This window comes from Choloepus didactylus, chromosome 5 (genome assembly GCF_015220235.1).
Source record: "Choloepus didactylus isolate mChoDid1 chromosome 5, mChoDid1.pri, whole genome shotgun sequence".
Taxonomy (NCBI): Eukaryota; Metazoa; Chordata; class Mammalia; order Pilosa; family Megalonychidae; genus Choloepus; species Choloepus didactylus.
In genome coordinates this window covers 37,208,974-37,231,306 of record NC_051311.1, presented here as the reverse complement: position 1 = coordinate 37,231,306, position 22,333 = coordinate 37,208,974, and the positions used below count along the sequence as shown (strand labels likewise).

General features: G+C 46.4%; 1 protein-coding gene and 1 pseudogene across 2 annotated transcripts in view; both read right to left on the bottom strand.

The window, feature by feature from the left end:
- PRKAG2 (protein kinase AMP-activated non-catalytic subunit gamma 2) overlaps positions 1-22,333 on the bottom strand; it is a 400,476-nt gene that overhangs the window by 339,514 nt on the left and 38,629 nt on the right. The gene's annotated exons all lie outside the window — the stretch shown is intronic.
- On the bottom strand, positions 9,175-9,292 carry LOC119535626 (annotated as a pseudogene).

Below are 22,333 nucleotides of genomic sequence, written 5' to 3'. Positions count from 1 at the left end.
TTACCATATTCATTCACCCACCCATTCATTTAACAAAATATTTTCCTATTGTTGCAAATGTACATTATGGCAGAGACTATGGTCATAAAAGGCCAGGTTTAAACCAAAGGCCCCTAAAAGCCCATCAGCCAATGGAAATCGGGATCAGAGAAAATTAAAGATGGAAAGTTGAAACCAGAGAAATAGAGAAAGCAAGTGTGCAGGTGAGAACACTCAAGTCAGGTTACACATTTGGCCCCAAACTCCCTGCAGACCAGTGGCTCTCAACCTTGGAGGAGGAGTCGGGGCAGGGAGAAGAAGAGCCCGATGCCTGGGTTACTAAGTTCTGATTTAATTGATCTGGGATACAGTCTCGGTTCCAGGAGTTTTAAAGGCCCTTCAGCTGATCCTAATATGCAGCCAAGGTTGAGAGCCACTGCCGCAGATCAAGCAAAAGGAGAAAACATGAGTTACATGGTTCTCATTTTCCATATGGAGAAAATATACCAGTTCCTTGGTGGAAGCACAGCTTTTCCCAACACATATTCCAACAGAAATTTCTTGAGATAGGTTTAGGTAAAAACAAACAAACAAAAAAACTGGACTGATGTTAACTTTTCTGGCAGGGCTTCCAAACTTCAGACCCTGGTCTTCCCCTTGGGCAGCCATAGAAGGGGCCACAAGGGCATCAACCTGGAGCTGCGTTTCCCCAGATTGCCATGTGGGGCTTTCCTGGCCTCCAGCTCGGTAGCAGATGCAATGGACAGGTGACTGCCCAGCCATGGACCCTCCCTCACTCTGCAGCATCCTCCCTTCACATCAAGTCCAGAAAATCCGAGAGTCATGATGATCCAGGACCATATGAATGTGGAGTCTGAGCTCACCATGAACCTGTGGAGGAAGCTCAGGTGGATCCAGCTGCATGAGACGTGACCAACACTAGCCAACATTAACATAGCTCAACAAGACCATTCTGAGACTCTCCCTGAGGCCCCCCCAAGAAGGGGTGAAAGGAAGCAGGTGTAGGCATGAGGAAGCAGCAACACTTTCTGAGTATCCCTTTTGTATAACTTTGACTCTTAGCAAAAGTTTGAGAATCAGGATATAAGCATATTCTCAAAGTATCACCCCCAAGACCTTTATCAACTACAAGCAAAAAAATAGTACCTCTATAGCATAGTGGAGAACCCTCTCCTGGCTGCCCTCTGCTTAAAGCTTAGAAGTAAAAAGTGGTTGGGGTCTGTCCTGTGAGTGAGTTTATTACTTATTTCACCAATTAAGCAGCCAAACAAGGTTTTTCATGGTCATTTTGTTCATAAGCCCCTTGGGTGATGACAGGAGTGGCTGGGAAAGAGGCTGACTGGTATCCACAGAACAGGTCATCCTATGCACTTGATTACAAAAATCCTCTGCTGAGGTCACCTGTTGGTGAGCATTCACATGGGACACAAGTATTTTCACATTTTTTTGCCCAGTCATGGGGATCTATCCACTTATCTCTTCTCCAGACCTCCTCATCACCAATATTCCAATCATGCTCCTTCCAAGTCCCTGACCATCTAGACAAACACTAGTCACAGGTATTCTTTTCCCATTAAGCTTTCCCCATGCCACAAAGTTCTCCTGCCAAGGCCCCATTTGTCACAGTGTCTAGAGAGAAACCACCCTGGGGGGCCCAGCACTTCTGTGGGTATTGGGTGGTGTGAGGTTCAGGTCCCTCCGACCTAACCTCCCAGCACCCTGAGTATTGGCTGGCTAACCCCACAGTTGTGCACATCTTTTATCTGAAGCAACTCTTACTGGTCCAGCCTTCACGTTCTATAGAAGATGGAGACCAAGCCTTGAGTTTCAGAGATTTAGCCCAGGTCATACATTAAACCCGGATTTGCCCTGGTCTCTGGGTCCACCAGCATGGGACGTCTTCAATGTCATCACAGTTTGTAAAGGTCCTCTAGAGTCAGGTTAGCAGATCTCCTTTCCTTCCAGCCACCTGGAGGAGAGCTGCACCCATCTCGGTGAGAAGGTGATGGCTGGGGATTGACTTTGGCTGATGGGACCTGTGCCGTCTGGCCTCGAGGCCTCTCTAGCTCCAGAAGTCTAATTCAGTGCTGCCCTGAAGTGGTAGCTCAGGGGTGTGTTTCAGGGAGGGGGAAGATTGGTCTTTCAAAAACAAAATTTCCTCATGCCTGTAGTTTGGAGATTTGATCTTTCTTGGAGCTTTGTTTTTTACTTTAATGTAAGGCAAAATTCTCTGGGAGAAAACTCAATGATGACTCTCCAGTGGCTCCTAACTTCATGTACATGACTTTATGGTTGGAGAGACGGAAACTTCTCCCCTCCCCAACTGACCCCAACCCCTGAAAATGAAGGAAAAGGGACTTGGATGCTCTGCACAGATCCAAGTCCGTTAATGCAGATCCTTGGGGATGTGAGCCAAGACAGGGTATCTGTTCACAAAAAACAGTCTCAACATTACAGGAATAGGAGAAAGCAGAGTTTCTTCTGTACATTAGATATTTCAGGTGATGAGGTAGCACAGGGGGACAGATGAAACTTCATCCCTGGGTGGTGAAATGTACTTTATTAGACTCACTCAGCAAGAACCAACCTCAGCCTTCATCTTTGTCATCTCCTCTCCATGCAGGGATCAGAGGCCCACCCCCCTGCCCTGGTGTCCCCAGATACTGAGGAGAAAGTGGTCATCCTGGTCACAGGGCAGCAGAGGAGAAAGGCCACCGGGGCCAGTGCCAGCAGCTGTGGAACCATGAGATGCTGCCAGACACTCAAGCAGGACTTGAGATTTGCAACTTTCTTAAGAAAGGGGCTCCATCAGTGAGCTAAGGAGGCCAAGGTGCTTGGAGGATTAGGGGGTGAAAAAGGGGCTGAGGAAACAGAGAAGAACAGAACAAGGGAAGTCAGGGCAAGATGATGGTTGGGGAATAGACAGGGAATGGAGAACGGGGCCTCATCATCCCAGGAGGGTTTGTGAGATGCGAGGGGGTGAAGTAGGTAAGTGAAGACACCAAACGGGTGCCCATGGCAGTAAACCCAACTGATTCAGTACAGAAAAGCCCTCTTCAGCCAGCTTTACTTGCCTCCAGAAAGGTGGGTGGCCTAGCCCCCGGGCCACTGTGGGTGCATCCTCTGAGAAGCAAACAGCAGGAGCCTGCAGTAAAGCCCCAGGTGCGGGAGCACGGAGGGGAAGGGGACTAGACTAACGAACGGAGAGCCTGTCACCTGGGTGACTCACTGGTTGGTAAGCCCCTTCCTGGAGGATCTTTTTGATGGGAGACAAAGGTCCAAGGGAACTGAGGGTGGGGTTGGGAAGGGTAGGCAAGAATCCTGAGGAAGGGGGCAGGGGAGGGAGAGAGCTGGGGCCCAGCAGAAGTCTGTCCATTTTCCAAACTGCCTGGAGAGGCTCAGGTTACACACACACACACACACAGACACACACACGCATGCACACACACTGTGAGGTCACCTGATAACGGGGTGGCTTTGATTTTTCATTAGCTAAATCAGCTGGCAGGGGGACCTGACTGACTCATACATTCCACATTACAGAACAGAGGGTCACTGGAGGATTTCATTTTAGACAGAGAAATCAGACTACCTTCTGTTCAATTATCTGAAACATTTGGAACATTTCCCACCTTCATTTCTTAACACCCCATGATGTACAGGGCAGCCGAGGCTGGCTGACAGGGAAGCCATCTTCCATTCCTCATTCTAGACTTGAAACTCTGTGCCCGACCCAGAACCAGGCCAACGGACAGCCTCTCTGTGCTAACCATCATACAGCATGTCCCACAGCCCGCACAGGCAGAGGCCACTTCCTCCCACCTACACAGGAAGCACTTCAAGTCAGCTGTGTGGTGCACAGAAACACCTTTTTGAGTCTGCAAAGTGGCCTCAGGGCAGACATTTTGCCTCCCTTAGCCCTCTCCTCTCCAGGGTGCTGCCAGGCTGGGGACTCCAAGGTGCAGGGAGAGAAGGCCTGAGAGGGGAAGGAGAGGAGGAAAAAGATGCAGGTGTGAAGAGAGGAGGAAAGAAAGAGAGGGGTAAAAGGAAGGGAGAGGAGGCAGAGGAGACAAAAAAAGTCAAGCTATAAACAGGCAGTATCCAGTGTCACTTAGTTTTTTACTCTTTCTGGATGAGACATTCAATTTTAAGTACTATGAGGGACTAAAACTCTGAGGATCTGAAAGGCCACTATAGTGTGGCCTGAGAATGCCTCTGGGAGAAACTTCTAGCAATCTGTGCCTCACAACCCCATCAGTGAGCCCTGAGCAACAAAGAACCCCTGTGGGGAAGAGCAGCAGGGGGCTTGGAAGGCGAAGGAGTTCAAGATCCCTGTAAGTGGCAGAGAGGCTTCTGAGACTCTCTCTGTACAAATTTCCCTTTGTTGCAATGCTTAGATGAGGGTGGGGGGATGTGTGGAGGAAAGGAGGCACAGGTAGAAGGGAAGTCTTCTCTTCTGTCACTGTTTATTTTACACACATTAGGCCTTGACAATCACTATGTTCTCCAACCCTAACTGCCCCCAGCCTTCTCTCCCCTGGTGTGATTCTAAGAGCTGTTTAGTGTCACTAAAAATTTCTTCCTTTCAGTTAAGGAGTTCTCCTTAACTAAGGTTCAGATAATCCTGAAAAGACAATGCATGGAAAAGGGTTTCTGATCATTTACACTTCAGTGTGAATTAACTGCTTATGGTCAGTAGACTTCTGGTCTAGTAATTAGAGTAGTTTTTGATAGCAAGACAGCTGGAAAGACTCTGAACTGGCTGGCTTGGATGGGGTGGAGAGTAGACTGAGAAGTAGTAATCAATCAGTCAAAAATATTTATTATGTCTCCCATGTATAAGAAAGCATGCAGAATAACACACAACATAAGACAAAAGTCATCACTGTCAAGGAAATTATAGGGCACCTGCCAGAAGGCAGCATCCTCGCTGTGCCTTTCCCCAGATGGTCCAGAGAGCAGGAATGTCCTGGGAGCCTTCCAGTGTACAGAACATGCACAGAAAGCAAGAATTCTGACCCCACAACATGCCTCAATGAAAAACACCCCAGTGTGTCTTCTACTACTGACAGGTCCAGGCCCATGGTGGGAGCCAGGCAGGCAGGGGTGTCAGATGGTCAATCTATAACAAAGAAGTCACCTTAGGCCAGGAAGGAAGACTGCAAACATTCACCTTGGTTTCAATATATGAGGTTAATTAAAAACATACACACACACACACACACACACACACATACAGAAAGCAGAGAAAAATGGCTGTAGGCAGGTGGTAAGAGATCATTATTCTAACACCAACTAAATGTAGCTTGGGAAGAACCAGGTTACGCTGCCAGCAACCAGCAGGGCTGAACTTGAAAAATTAAGGCCAGGTTCAAAGTGGGTGGCAATTTGACTCAGAATTTGAATGGCAATGCCATTGAGAGCAGTCTTAAAATGACTCATGTCTCTAGGGGAAACAGAAAGTACACCCAAGAAGATTACTTGAGCCAGACTTTTTGGATAAATCAAGTACTGTAATCAAGTATTTTTAGAGATAAGGAAACATTATTTTGTAAGAACCGATAGGCTAAAATCCAAACCTAGGAAATGAATACATTCTAAGGAGCTCACATCGAAAGTTACTCTTTCCAAACAGACAGACTGCAGAGTTCCATTTAGAAAGATATGTTCACAATACTTGAGAATAATTCCATTATAAGAACTTAGTTTCCCCTTTCTTTGTCAGGTTTGTTTCTATATCAGTGTATGGCTTTACTGTTTGAGGCTGATATAAAAGAGAATCATGCTTTTCTGCAAAGCACACTCACTCCCACTATGTCACAGTCAGTTCTGAAGACTGGTCTGGCCATGTTGGGAATAGATCCCCATCAGCTCCCTCATCACCAACTTGTATGACCCCAGGGGGACTGAGAAACACCAGGAGTGAGTGCCAGGTGCTTTAACAGGCATGATTTTATCTAATCCCCCAACAACTTTAAAAGGTAGATATTGTTATCCTCATTTAACAGACCCAGAACTGAAGATGAAGGATGCAAATTACCAAAGTTCATACAGTTAGTAGGTGGCAGAGCCAGAACTGGTTCTAGGTTATACCCTTTCCACCACATCATGCTGTTTTCCCTTCATGCCCCGCTTCTCTCAGGTAAACAGTCTTCCATTCACTCCTTCCCCTTAAGGTCTTGCCAGTCCTGCCCAGATCAACCCACAGTAGGTACCACTAAGACCAGCTGCTTGGCCAGCTGCCCAGAAGTTCCATATTTAGGACACCTGCCCAGGGAAATCTTCCTGGATGGAGACACTGGCTCTCAGTAACATCAACCACACCAGCCCCAACACTCCTGTCCTCACCTATACGTGTACATGCGATAGAGTGTGCATGAATGGATGTGCTTGTGTGTGTGTTAGCATCTATCACACTATTGGATTCACTGCACCTGGGCCATACTGTGTGCATGCTTAGGCTCTCTCTTTGCTGTATCCTTGTTTACATGTGGAAGTCAGGTTGCGTGTGTGTGCAAGTGAAAAGGCCACCCAATGTGCTTCGCTTAGTCATGCTCAGGAGAAGAAAACCCGCATCACCAGTGCAGCTCAGGCCACTGATACCAATGTAATGAATGATCAACCACAGCCCTAGCTTGCAGAAAGCAAAAAGCAGGAAACCAGAACATGCTGAATGCCAAAGAGGTTAGGAGAGTGAAGGAGGAGATGGGCTGTGACTGTGGGAGAAGGCAAATGAGAAGATTTTCCCTTAAGGTGAGGAACTGTGTCATTTCCTTACGTTTTCAGGTGGGATTCTTTTAGGAATGAAGTTTCTAGTAGAAGCCAACACAAGTCCAAAGGCCCTGAGGCAGAAGAAGGCCTGGCCTGTTCAAGAATGAGTACAGTGTCTATTTGGTGCAGGATCTATATTTTCTTAACAGTATAACTCTACAGTCGGTTTGTTCAAACGCCACGATTACATGGAACTTTGAATAGGAATTGAGACATGGTAGGTTAGTATATGTTAGAGTGAAATAGTGACACATCCCAAAGGAATTTGGGCAGAGAATAAGAATATATTTACAGGGACCCCCTGAAGAGCTGGGGGAAAAGTGCAGAAGTGTTGGACTTCCTCACCTGGACTGATGCTGATGTTGTCACAAACATTAGGACTGGTGGTTTGATGTGCTGAGCCCTCTATCATGGGACTTGGCCTTATGAAGCTCATTACTGCAAAGGAGAGGCTAAACTTGCATATAATTGTGCCTAAGAGTCTCCCCCTGAGTACCTCCTTGTTGCTCAGATGTGGCCTTCTCTCTCTCTCTCTAACTGAGCCACCTTGGCAGGTGAACTCACTGCCCTCCACCCTACATGGGACCCGACTCCCAGGGGTGTAACCTCCCTGGCAATGCAGGATATGACTCCCAGGGATGAATCTGGACCCGGCATCGTGGCATTGAGAATATCTTCTTAACCAAAAGGGGGATACAAAATGAAACGAAATAAAGCTTCAGTGGCTGAGAGATTTCAAATGGAGTCGAGAGGTTACTCTGGTGGACATTCTTATACACTAGATAGATAATACCTCTTAGATTTTAATGTATTGGAATAGCTAGAAGTAAATACCTGAAACTGTCAAACTCCAACCCAGTAGTCTGGACTCCTGTAGATGACTGTATAACAATGTAGATTACAAGGGGTGACAGTGTGATTGTGAAAACCTTGTGGATCACACTCCCTTTATCTAGTGTATGGATGGATGAGTAGAAAAACGGGGACAAACACTAAATGAAAAATAGGGGGGGATGGGGGGATGATTTGGGTGTTCTTTTTTATGTAAGGAAAATGTTCAGAAATAGATTGTGGTGATGAATGCATAACTATATGATGGTACTGTGAACAGTTGATTGTACACCATGGATGACTGTATGGTATGTGGATATATTTCAATAAAACTGAATTTAATAAAAAAAAAAAAAAAGAATGAGTACAGTGGCCAGTAGGGCTAGAATAATTAACGAGGTCAGAGAGATAGTGGGATCACACTCTATTGGACCTTTTAGGCCACCATAAGGGCTTTGAAAATGACAAGAAGCCATTGGAGGGTTCTGAGCAGAGGATGACATGATCTGATTTCTATTTTAACATGACCACTCTGGCTGCCCTTTTGAGAGAAGACTGTTGGGAGCAAGGATGGAAGCCAGGGGAGTGGTCAGGAGGCTACTGGAATGTTCCAGGTGAGAGATGGTGGTGGCTTAGATCAGGGTGTAGGCAGTGGGAGAAGGTAATCAATAGTTAGATCATTCTAGCCCAATACCATTCCCCTAAGGATGAGGAACTAAAACAGAGAAGTTAGGGACTTGCTCAACTGTAATGTATTGTCAGAACCTGCATGAGAACTCAGCTCACTCCTAGTTCAATGTTTTCCTACCTAGTAGCCACAAAATCCTTCTGCAAGAAAATTAGGCATTTGGTGGTAGTCCTCTCTATTCTCGACACAAATTTTAATTTTTCCCTATGATTTTTTAGACACCTTCCTTCCTGGTGGTTGAACGGTCTCTGGTGGCTATTGTTAGTCTCTGCCTGTGATGGGGTAGAAAACTTCACTCATTCACAATTTTACCATGGGTTCTCTGCCTAACAACAATACCAGAGAGAATGTGGGGAGCAGGGGAGACTCCTAGGTAGCAGGCACAGCACTCTGTGGCACCTACACTGTCCTACCTTGCCAGTACTTCCCACTAGCTCACCACAGAACCGTCTCAAGGGTGATGTGAGTCAAGGCTCTACAACTCATACCCTCCAGCTCTGGGACCTGGAGCAAACAGAACTTCCGGTCTTCGTTTTATCACAAGTTGAAGTAATGAGGTTGGAACTATTTATAGTGTACAGTGCACTCGGAGGCAGGAGGGTTTTCAGGGCTAAACATCCCATCTGAGAAGATCATGAAAGAGCACCACCAGCTGATCACCAACACTACCACTGCTTCTTGGAATTCAGACACATCAGAGTCAGAAGGGACCCTGGAAAACTCCTGAGGTCCGGAGGGGTTGAAGTTTGTGCTCAAGGAACAATATTGGGAAGTAGCAGAACTACAACCAGAATCCTAACTCCAAGTCCCTTTGCTCCATCACTGTGCCATTAAAATTTCCAAATTTAATTTTATTATTTATCATTTTTTTTTTTTAATTTTAAAGCCTACAGCACCCGCTATTCCCAGGTGGTTTCCCATCCATGTACTAACCAGGCCCGATCCTGCTTAGCTTCTGCGATCAGATGAGATCGGCATGTTCAGGGTGGTATGGTCGTAGACATTTTTTTTTTTTTTAATTATTTTTGCTTCTCTGTCTACCCTCTTACCCCTTTGGAGGTGCTTAATACCATAATATTTAGTTCTAAGTCTATAAGTTTATTAAAAGATGCCAAACACTTGGCTGTAAAATGTTAAAACCAGCATTTCATGGACATGCACATACTGAGATCAAGCTATCCTGACTCCAATAGAGCAAGTTAAAATAAATTTAATTCCAGTCCTTTCAGCCACAATACCATATAATTAGGAAGCACTTTTTGTCCAGGAGCTCAAGTCTTTTTAAAAAATAAATATGAAATGCAGCAGCTGTACTCATAGTTCACATTCAGGAATGGAAGCTGCACACACACACACACATCCTCCTGTCTATATGCATATTTAAATTTTAATTGCTTGATGGATAAGGAAAGGTTGCTGCATAGGCAGACACACAGAGAAAAAGTAAATGCATTTAAAATGAGTAAATGGCAGAGACTCAGCTATGGATTGTACATCTCACCTCGGGGCTGAGGTTCCCCAAAAGAGACTGTGGGAAGTCTAGGGGTTCCCAGGAAGGGAAATATAAAACAAGGGAAGGAGAGGCTGCCCTTTTACTAGGCCCTGCGGGAGTGCTGTGAGAGTCTCACCACAACAGCTCTGGGGTGGACCCCGGAACTCCTACTTCACAGAAGAGGGGACGTGGCTGGAGTCCCACAGCTAGGAAGTGGCACAGCTCTATTTCTGTACATTCCAGGGGTGCTAGGAAGAGTTGGGTAGAGCTCACAGGAGCCCTGCGCAATGACGTGAGCAGGCTGCAGCTCCTGCCTAGAACCTTCCTCGGGGATGCTGCCAGCAGTTGCTTACCATGGCTGCAAGAAAGAATTACCAGAGAGCCCAGACCCCAAGCCAGACACATGCTTTAGTTGGTCCAGGTTAGGACATGGGGACTGTTGGGGTCTAAGAGCTCCCCAGGTGATTCTAGTGGGCTGCTGGGGTTGAGTGCTGCGGCTGGTGATGCCAAGAGAATAAGCACAGGGTGGAGGGGTCAGGGGGTGGGAGGGCTGAAAGCAGGTCTGTGTGGCCAACTGCCGACTTTTATTTTCAGGAGTGCTGCATAACTCAGTCTGGGAGGCATCACAAGACTGAGGTGCTGCGACGACGAGAATCACACGCACTGGTCTAATTTTGGAAAGGGACAGGGCCTGGGGCACTTGCATAACTCACTCAGACCCCTATGGTTTCCCTCTTTATACCAGCGGGACCTGGTCAAAATGAACATCAATGGCGGCTCCCATAGCATGAGGCCCGTCCTCAGTCACATGCCTTTTGATCATTCCTTCCCCTGTGCCATGCTTCCTTTTTTATTTTGTGTGAATCATCCCTCCCTGGGGGAGACTGAGGAGCTTCTGGGGAGCAGGAGCTGGTTGGGACCCTCTATCTCCCCCTCCTGCTGCCTTCCACCCCCCCAGCACCTGCATAAGACTGTCTGTGGGCTGACTGCATGCTGACTCGCTCGTCTGTGCTCAGGCTAGGAACGGCGACAAGCAGCCGAGCTGCTGGGGGTTCAGAAGCAAGAGAATAAGGCAGGGACGTCACCCAGGGCCTCAGGCCAAGGCTGAAGGAAGAGCTCGCTTCAGTACGTCACTGACATCTTCCCTGACCGAGGCTGTCCCTAATGATGCATGGCACACAGCAGGCGGAACCAGGGGTCAAGTCCCTTCACACTGGTCAGCTGTTCCTCGTCCCCAAAAGAAAGGAGGAAGGCTGACCCCAATGCTGGTTTCTTTACTTGGATGGGTAAATCTAGTTCTCTTCTGCCCCCTTTCTCGGGAGGGAGCCACTTCCAATGCTGAGGTCAGAAGAAGAGGCTGGGGTCCTCTGCCCTCCCATCTAGGCCCAGCCCTTCTTCTCAGGCTTCTCAGGCCCATGTCTCCTGGCTGGGGAAGCACGCGAGAGATGAAGGCAGCCCCCTTCCCAGCCGGGTTCCCCCCACCCTAGGAAGGGAGGGGCCTGGGCCCCGGCTGTTGGCTCCTCTCCTTCTCCAGGCAGGCTTCCGGGTGTGAAGGTCCAGTGGCAAAGTCACTGATGGCAAGGTGGGGAGACTCAGGATTATTCCATTCTTGGATCATCCAAGCACTGGGAACAGAACGGAAGAATATTCTTCAGTGTCAAGGGGGCCTGGCTCATCTAATATGCTCAGCTGTCCCCAACAAGGATCACTCGACCAACCAGCCAATGTTGATTTGAGGCTGCTATTTTGTTTAAATTCAATTTGAACCTCATTTCTCTCGAGCCCTGCCCTGCCCCGGGGGCTGAGGGATACAAAACGAGAGTGGGTCTCTACCATAATGGATCTTTTCATTTAGTCGGAGAGACAACAGTAGCACGTATGAACATCAATAAGAAAAACACACTGTGTTATAAAGCGTGAAACTGTGTGATTCACAATTAGGGTGGGGTTGCAAAAGACTTTTGTATCCAGGGCCATCACCTGTCCTCCACTTCTGCACCCCCAATCATCTACGAAAGAAAGCAACTTCCATCCCTTAGATTGGGTGTTGAGTTACGGATTTTTTAAATAAAATGAGAAAACTAAATTTCTTCATATCATATCACAAATATTTTGAAATGGGCTTCAATCCAACATTGGGGCCAAATAAGGGGATGAGGAGGAGGAAAAAAGGGAAAAAGTGGGCAGGGGGATGAGACTAGGAAAGAAAAGCGAGAGGAAGGGAGAACGGTGGTCCACAGGAGAAAGTGGTAGAAACACCACCTCCATCCATTCTAGATCTGCATCCCAACAGCTCTCCAAAAGCATCTGCAAGTGTTTACAGTAAAAGTACATATGCACGTTAATAGAAAAATAGTTAAAATAAACTTAAATATTTTTAAAGGTTCAGATCCATACTGGGAAAAGGAGCAATCATAAAGGTGAAAGAGGGACAGGAGAAGAGAAAGAGAAACAGAGAGAGAAAGAGAGAGAGCGGGAGAGAGAGAGAGGGAGGGAGAGTGTTTAGAAGGTTCTGAATGCTATTTGCTACTCTTTTCTAGACTTTCTTTGGCAGTGAGCCCTTAAGCATTAAACCTTTAATCTTCTATTAACCACTGTTAGCTGCCCTTTATCCCTGAGCCTTCAGAAGGGGTCTGTCACCACAGCCCGTCTAGGGTGAGTTATTTTGGGGGTAGAGGAGCAGTGACGGGTGGGGGCGTGGGTTGGGACGGGAATTGGGGGTGTTAAAGCTAACCAAACGGAGACTTTCACGAGACCCCTGAGCTCTAGATCCCCCCACCCCCTGCACCAGAACGGACAGAGTGCTTAACAAGGAGCTTTGGGTGAGCTTCCAGAGGTCAGAGAAGGAGACTCATGAGGGCAGGTCAGTAAGGAAAGGTCCTGCTGAGAAGGCGAGGTTTGGGCTTTGGGCAATGATCAGGATATCTATCCACAGGCCCTGGGGAGGGCAAAAGGAGTAAGAAATACCATCACTGGACTTTATCTTTCCTTTCCCTCTCCCTCCAAGGTGGTTCCTGTATTCCTGCCAGCAACAACCCAGAAACCATAAGAGGAGTGCTGGAGGCCAGCTGCCATCTGTCTTGCCTTCCTATAGGGTGCTCAGCTGGGGTGACTAGGGCCCTGCATTGTACACCTCCAAGGGCACCACTTGCAGAGACCACAGAGGGTGTGGTGTCCCTTGGAGGCGGGTCCTGCTTGGCCCCAGTTTGCCTCTGTCAGCCCCTTCAGAGCACGCAGCCTGAGCAGCTTCAGATAATGTCACCCTTGCCTCCAGCAAACAGATTTCATGGCCATGTCCCCCCGGACTCACTGGACACACAGTCACCAAGAAAAAGAAGAGCAGGTTCTCCTGGTGCCATATCTGGAGACTTGCAGCCACCAGACACGTTAATCAGACCATTTCCTTATCTCTTCTGAGTGGAACAAGTAGTGCTTTTATACGCCACCACCCTCCTGCCGGACCAACATCTACCTGGGGGAAAAAAGTTGTTGCTGTTGGTTTTTTTCTGTTTTTAATCAGAGAAGTAGCAGTTTTTTTGGTCATGAGCCAATTTCAAGACTGACCACAGGAAAGAAGGAAAATATAAAGAAAGAAGAATTAAAATGAATGTTTGCGGTGAAGGAGCACTCTGCAGCCCTGTGGACAAATCCCTTGCCCTAACTTCTTTGGGCTTCAGTTTCCCCACCTAGAAAATGACAATGTCCATGCATCTGTTAGTTCTCACCTCTCATTCAGCAAACCTGTATTCAGGGGCTCTTCTGTATAAGAAAAGCCCGTATAAGGGCTTTTACGCACCTTACTGATGTCTTGTATTTTAACCCTGCTTTACAGTTTACAAAATGCTTTACCTACCAGACTCATTCCTTCAACAAAGGAACGACGGTGTAAAGGAAATGCCACCTCTTGCCTTGGGAACCACGGAAAGAAGGCGATGGGCGATCTGGTCTCGATTTGGATCTGGGGCTCCTGGCTGGAGCTGCTGTCTTTCTCCCTGGGAGAAGCTCCATCCATGACCTGAGAGCACTGAGCACTGACAGAGTTGCACCTGCAGTGTCGCTGAGCGTGGTGAGTGGGCCTGTCTTCCAGGGAGCACCCTCTAGGGAGCCTGTGCAGGGAGCTGGAGCATCAGGCTCCAGACGGCAGTGAGCTGGCCGTGGGCAGCAGGGGAGATGACCCAGGAGGCCTGAGCAGGGAAGGCAAGCAGGGCTGCTCTCTGGAGCTCTGAGAGGCTGTACAACTGCCCCCTAGGAAGGGGGCCCTCCAGAGGGAGACATTCCTCCTAATAATGCATGTGGGAGCGTGAGCACCATCGGAGGAGTGCTGCTCTCTGTGGCCTGTATTTGGGCAGCAGTCCTCCAAGCATTACACTGTATGTGAACATTTGCAGTCAGAAAAATACATGCATTTTTTAAAGACAGGCACCTAAATTGTCAGTCAGGGGTGGCATATTAATCTACTCCCAGCCATGGCCAGTAACTGTACAGAATTATTTTATAAGGTAGCAGAAGCAGGGCCGGGGAAGGCTGGGCTCTGGGCACACAGGATCCTGTGGCTGGCCCGGCCGAGCCTCCTTCCCTGTTTCCCCCGACCGGCCCCGGGGAAGGGAAAGCAGCTGCAAGGCCTCACCATAGCGCGAACCCAACTCTGCAGCCTCTAGAACCCCAGGCACGTGCCTGGGACAGTTCAGCAACCAGTAACATCCCAGTGCCTGTGTGGCTTCCGCCAGTTTGCTGCACCAGGAACAAGGTAGGAATCGGAAGCTCTTCCCCAGACTGAAGCTCAGCGCTCCCTGAAGCATGAACCGAGAGATACTCCCATCACCAGGGGCCCCCCTCAGCACTGGGGACCAGCAGAATGCACAGGATGCTGGCATCAGACTGGCCTGGCATGGACCTGGGCTGGGTGCCTACCCTGTCTGAGCTCCAGGTTCCTCATCTGTAAAACGTGAGTATTACACTAAAAGATGTAAAGTGTTTGAGATTCAGTAGGTGCTGCTGGGGACTGAATCATGTCCCCCACAAAAGACATGTTTAAGTCTTATTCTGCATTCCTGTAGGTGTGCACCCATTTGTAAATAGGACCTTCGAAGGTGCCCTTGGGAGATAAGGTGTCTCATGTGAATGGGATCCTGGAAGATCCTATTTAGCTGAGGCCACATTGAATCAGGGTGAGTCTTACTCCATAGTACTGGAGGCCTTATAAAGGAGGAGACTTGAAAGCCAGAAATCAGAGCAAGCCACAGGAGGAGGCCAAGGACATGCCCTGTGATGGAGGACCACCATCTCCAGAAGGCCACCGACCCCAGGGAAAGCACGGCCTTGCCAACATCGGGATTTTGGACTGCTAGCCTTTAAAACCATGTGACAATAAACGCTTGCTGTTTAAGCCAACCATTGTATATTATTTGTCATAGCAGCTCTGGCAAACTAAGACAGGTGCCAACAAAGGCAAATATATAGTATTTAGAGATCTCAGGTCAGAACTATCGGTGTGGCCCCTAAACTAGAGGAGAGGGCCCAGGGGTGGTGTGGGGCAGAAGAGGCTGAGGGGGGCAGTGATAGGGTGGGGGTGGGGGGAGAAGATTAAGTTCAGTCCACAGGGGCTATTAAAAAATGCTTACAGATCACTTATAAGCAACCAATCTATAAACTTCTCTTTTAAGCAATTCCTTGACCTTCAGAATTCAGGTGGAAACATGTCTTCAGAACAGAACCAATGAAGTGTGAGCTTCCCTTCTCGGTCCATTTCTCCCTAAGCTCTACTTGAGGATGCTGCTGAACTGGCTGCAGCTTACTTCACAAGACTGGGTGCATCTATGCAGACCTAAGAGCAGATGCATCCGGAAATTTTAAATACATACCTACACATGTGCAAACACTTTCATGGTCATGCAGTCGCACAGGTGTCTCTACCTAAATATGTGCCCATATTTCTGTGCATGAAGATCTACATATGCATATGCCCTGGCATCCCCACCTTTCTGATGTGAACCCATTCAGGGACGGGCAAGCACACCAACAGAACTCCCTGGCCCACATGTCTAGAACCTAAAATAAACCATGAAGTTTGCACGTAAAAGCAAATGGAATTCAGCAGTAGGGCTGTCATTTTATACATTCCTGAAACTTGTACACATTTGACACCTCATTCTAGTATTTTAGTCCCTGGAAGGAACTGGTGAGCCTGCCATTCGTAAGGAATATGGTATTGACAAGCTTTCAAAGTAAGGCTGAACAGTTATGTGGCAACAGCTGTTGCTATGGTTTTCAAATGTGTTGCTCTGTTGTTTTTTCTCAAAAGTTTAACAAATTACGTCACCAAGAAAAAAAAAATAATTTCTGGAGTAGAGTTGAGGTGATATCTGATATCTGATATTTTGCTGGTGTTATTCCAAAGAGGATGAATGAATTTCTCTTTATGCTTTCAACCCAAAGTAGCTTATTTGAAAAGCTTGTTGCAGGATTGGATCTGCCACAGCCAGCATTACACAGCCCTTGTCTCTAACCATATTGGGGTGGGAACCCCCAAAGACATTTAGACTGCAACTTAAGCTGACTTATTACCAAATAAATTAACAAAATAAATTCATCTGGAATCAGCAGATTGAGGGTTGAAAGTCTTGGTCTTACTCAAGTCAAACAAACTGTGCAGAAACTTAAGGCTCTCTTTTGTTTAAGACTAGACAGAAAGTCTGTTTCAAATCTTCTATCCATTGATAAGTCATAATTGAAGGCCCCAGTGCCCTCAGAGCCGAGCCAAGGCTGTGAGGAGAACAAGAATCAGCTCCTCAGGATGCTCAAGTGGCCAAGAGCAGATGAAGGAAGGGAGACAACTGCAGACCAAATGGCAATCTCCAGTCTGTGTCCTTGGTCCCAAGACTGCCCATGCACTAGAATCACCTGCGAAGCTTTTAAAACTTCCAATTCCGAGGCCTCATCCTAGACCTCACTCTTGGTCGGGGTTTAGGAGGGGTGGAGTGTATTCAGGAGGGAGGTTAGGAAAGAAGCAAGCACCACAAATCAATTTCCGTTCACCTCCCCAGGACTTGTCCATGGGTTTGAGGACCATGGGTCTTAAACTCTGTAAGACCGAGAAGAGGAGGGTTTGGGTGGTCCCGTGGGAAGAGCACAGGAATGGAGTGATCCCAGGCAGGGCAGTGTTCTCTGGGCCTCAGCTTTCTCTTCTGTAAAATGGGAAGATTGTACTAGAATATCTCATCTCTAATGGCCTCTCTAGCTCTCAGTTTCTATCATTCTGTGAAATCATGGTGGGCTGAAGAAATCAGATGGAGAAGAGATAGAAGAGGATTTGTGGTTTGAAGGAGGGGCAGGATTTGAGCCAGTGGAGATCAGAGGGGAGAGGAATGAGCAAGGCATTATATGCAAGAGTAAGAAGATGCACCTGTCGGGAGTATTTATTATAGCAGTTTTCAAACACTCAGCCCCTCTCCGTTAGTGGGTCATAGAGTTATTTTAAGTGGGTCACAACCACACCAAATTTTTTTTTAAATGAAATAGAACAGAATAGAAAATATCACAGCGCCTGATGTAAAGTAACCACAATATAAAAGTTTATTATTATTATTATTATTTCTATTGTAGATCATAGTCCAAAACTTTGAATATACTTATTTTTTATTTTGTTGATTGTCTCTGTTTCCCCTAACAAAATGTAAGCTCCACAAGTTAGGGATTTTTGAAAGTTTTGTTAACTGTTACAGCTCTAGTATCTAAAACAGGGCATGGCACAAGGTAAATGCTCAATAAACACTTGTTGGATGAATAAGTATTGTTTCATAAAATTTTTGTTTCAAATAGATACATATTCTGTCTTTGGGCCAGACTGCCTAGCTTTAAGTTCTGGCAGGTAAATCTATATTGAACTAGATATGTGACCTTGGGGACAATAACAGTACCTCTTTATAGGGGTGTTAGAAATAGTCCATGCAGAGCACTTGGAAGGATCTGGCAAATAGTATGTCCATATGAGTGTAAAAGAGCTGGTGTCACCAGCATAAGAGTGTTGGGAGAGAGAGGTTTGTTCTTTGCCCACCTGTAACCTAACTGTAACTCTATTACCCACCCCACAGTTGTCCCTCCTTCCAGAATCCGCACTTCTAATCCCTTACCTGACAGCGATAAAAATGGGTTTCTCTCCCTCTAAAACCTTCTTCTCTTAATTTCATGCCTTCTCTGGCCAGGCATTAAATAGTTTCCTTCTCAGATTAATAAATTGTTAATGGAGAAAGTGAATTCCAGGCTAATGAACTGATCAAAACCAACAGCTGCAAACAAACAAACAAACAAACTCCCAGGTGGGGCCCCAAATAACTAAAACTGTCTTAAAAAAGAACGAAGTTTGAGGACTTACATTTCCCAATTTGAAAACTTATTACAAAGGAACAATAATCAAAACAGTGTCCCACTGGCATGACAGACACATAGACCAGTGGAACAGAATTGAAAATTTAGAAATAAACCTACATATCTATGGCCAATTGATTTTTGCCAAATCCACTCAATGGGGAAAGAATAATCTCTTTAAAAAATAGTGCTGGGAAAACTGGATTTCCACAAGCAAAAGAATGAAATTGAGTCTCTACCTCATACCATATCCAAAAATTAACTCAAAATGGACCAATGACCATTTTTAAAATAATAAAACTCCTAGAAGAAAACATAGTGGAATATTTTCATGACCTTGTATTTGGCAATAGATTCTTAGATATAACACCAAAAGCACAAGCAACAAAAGAAAAATAGATAAATTGGACTTCACCAAAATTTAAAACTTTTGTGCATCAAAGGACATTATCAAAAAAGTCAGAATGGGAGACAATATTTGGAAACTATATATCTAAGAAAGGTTTAATATCCAGAATATATAAAGAACCCCTACAACTCAACAACAAAAAGAGAAACATCTCAATTTAAAAATGGGGAAAGGACTTGAATAGATATTCCACCAAAGAAGATATACAAATGACCAATACGCACATGAAAAGATGCTCAACATCATTAGCCATTAGGAAAATGCAACTCAAAACCACAATGAGATACCACTTCACAACTGCTAGAATGGCTATTACCCAAAAAGCAGAAAATAACAAGTGTTAGTGAGAATACCAAGAAACTGGAACCCTTTATACATTGTTGGTGAGAATGTAAAATTGTGCAGTCACTGTGGAAAACAGCTTGGTAGTAAAATAAAATAAAATGACCAAAAAAAAAAAAAAAAAAAAAAAAACAACCCACCACAAAAAACCTCCCAGTTTCTCTTAACTGCCTAACCCAGTGATTCTCAAAGTGGGGTCAGTTTGAGAACGACTGTCCTCACTTGTTGGGGCAGGAGGAAGGTGTGACAGGCCGACTCTGAAGAGACAGTCAGGATTGACTTATGTTTGGGAGACTTTAAAAAGCTCAGTAAAGTATTTACAGGAGGTGGGAAGGAAATAAAAAAGGAAAGGTGGTGACTGACATTTTTAAACTTCTGCCAGGCTTCCACACCCCCCACCCCCAGTCCTCCACTACAGAGGGAGAAAGATGCCAAATTACCAAAATACCGAGGGTGACAGAGGCAGCGGGAGAGTGGGAGAGGCATTTTCCAAAACATTGTGGTGGGCCAAAGGACCCCACGTAAGAGTCATAATCCTTTGAAAAACCTCCTTGGCGCTCCTCCATCCCCCACTCTCCTCTGCTCCTCAGATCCACCAGCAAATAATTCTCCCCAGCTGCTCGGTCTCCCTCTCCCTTCATTTCTGGGGCTGGATTCTCCCCTGCACCATGTGGATGTCCGTAAAGGCAAACATAAGCACTAACATCAAACCAGAGGGCTAGAAGGGAGCTCTAGAGATCAGGCCAGCCCACTCCTTTCACAAATGAGTGAAGCCTGGAGGTTTAAACAACTGGCCAGAGATCTCACAATTCTTCAGAAGCCAAATCTCTGGACTCCCAACCCAGTGCTCTTCCCCAGATATGGCAGCACGGCTAGCCAGTACATGAGATGATTTCAGGTGGTTCTCAGATGGACATAATTTACTGTCATGGTTATGTATTTATTTCTGCTAGTCCTAGGATATTTCTTTTAAAATACATTGAAGTTAAAATAATGCTACTTATATGTGACAAAAGTTGTGCAGGTGTGAATGATTGCAATCTGGGACCTACTCTGTTCCCAGCGCTGCCTCTTTCCCTGAGGGAACACAGTAATTTGGAACTCTAAAAGAAGATGGCATTTTAGGCCATGGGTGTCTGTGTGTCTGTGTGCACACACACATGCATGTGTGGCTAAGTGATTATTCATCCAGTTATCTTGGTAAAATGGATTCCACTGTTATAATCACCTTAGGATTCAATACTTAGCACATTCTAATACATGTGACATGTTTACACTTTCCAGAAGTTTGACTCTGAAATGTTTCTGCCCCTGTGCTCCTCCTACAGGGTGAGGAAGACAGCCGTGTGCCTGCTCCACCAAGGACCAGTAAGGAAAGTGACCCAGTCATTGGACAAATATGAGTCCCCATCTGCTTATTCAACTGTTCTCAGCAGAATCACCAAGGCTCTCGGTAATTGTGCCCGTTTGGATGTATTATGTCCCCCAAAACACCATGTTCTTTTGTGTTTTGCAATCTCGTGGGAGAAGACTATTAGTGTTGATAAGGTTGGAATCCTTTAATTGACTGTTTCCATGGAGATGTGACTCAATCAACTGTGGGTGAACCAATTGATCAAATTATTTCCATGGAGATACAGACCCCACCCACTCAGGGTGGGCCTTGATTTAATCACTGGAGTCCTATAAAAGAGTTCACAAACAGAAGGACCTCAGAGCAGCTGAGAGTGACATTTGGGAGACAGCCACTGAAAGCAGACTTTTGCCAACACATTGGGGATGCTAGCCCAGTGTTTGCTCTGGAGGAGATAAGAGACAACAATATGCCCCAAGAGCAACATTTTGAAGAACGTACAGGAGCTGAGAGAGGACCTGGAACACAACCTGGGATCAGCAGACACCAGCCATGTGCCTTCCCAGCTAACAGAGATTTTCCGGACACTATTGGTCTTCCTTCAGTGGAGCTATACTTGTGTTGATGCCTTAATTTGGATATTTTCATGGCCTTCAGACTGTAAATTTGTAACCAAATAAACCCCCTTTATAAAACTCAATCCAATTTCTGGTATTTTGCATAACGGCAGCATTAGCAAACCGGAACAACAATAAAAGTGGGAATGGGGATAAAAGGTTGGGGAGGGTGTTGCTAAGTAAATGATCTCAGCTACATATATGTGCAAAACTCAAGCTCGGTGGAGAAGGCATATGAGGGGAGAAGGTGGGTTTAAATGGTTAGCAAATCTCCTAGTGAAACTGCCAGGGCCTTGTAGGAAAATCGTGGCCCTAAGCTGGGGGTCCTGGATGTCCAGTGTAATTCTGGGCACACAGCAGGCATCACACACACCAGACACCAGCTGTATTGTGTTGCCGAGCTGTTACTGGCAGAAACAGTCCTCCTTGGCAAAGTTTCCAAAGGGAGCCCCTAAGCTGCCAGTAATTTTCTCTCTTGCCAAGAGTTGGGTGTGGTTAACTGGCAGTGGTGAGAGGGACTTGCCAGGGGTGAAAACTTCAATTAGACAAGTCTCTCTTAGGGAGCTTTTCCTCCCATTATCAGCCACCAGAGAGGGTGGCCTCTGGGGCTTGTGTGCACTCTTGGAGCACCCAGCTCAGGCTGCACCCCCATCCCCATTCCCTGTCCCGGAGTTTCATCATCCTCAAGACTTGGATCCCTTTTTCTTCCTAATCCGGTAAACCCCAGTAGCCGAGTGCTGACGTGCTCTGGGAGGGCTGGTCACGCTTGCCCCCTCACACCCAGCCAGAGCCCTTCCTCCCTGCCCAGGCAGCACGCGTCTTTTTATATGGCTCTTCTTTCCAGATGAAGCGTCTTCCTTCTGGGATTTCAGCTCAAGAGAAAGGGAGGCATACCCGTCTGAGGTCAGCACCTGGAAGGGATGTGTGCGGGCAGGTGGACTCGGCCAGTTCCCCAGAGCCCATCAGGAGCTTCTCTTCCCAACTCCATTAAGTGACGTCAGAGTGAATTCTGCCATAGAAATCAGCAAAAGCCACACGCCAGGGTTCTGATATTGAGAGCAGGTTGCCCAAAACTGGCACCCCATGGCCCACAGCTCAACTGGCCATCCCTGACTACACCCCCAAATGCAACCACGAGGTTGAGGAATGCAGATTTTGAGCACTGAGCAGATGAAAGCTTGGATACATGCCTTCAGCTTTTCCATCTATCTAGCAATGGAGACAATAAAATGACTACTAAAAAGTAACTTTAAAAACCAAGTTCAAATTAAGTTTACATATGTTATGTCATTTGATTTTCACAGCCCTGTGAGGCAGACAAGGCGGCGTCTTTACACCATTTTACAGATGAGGAAGAGTCTAGAGCCCACGGTTCTCCTTCCCAATTGCTTCATCGGGCGTTCTGAATAAAATTAATTACTGTTTAGGAAGTTGTTTGTGATCCCAAAATAAAGGGCTGCAATGG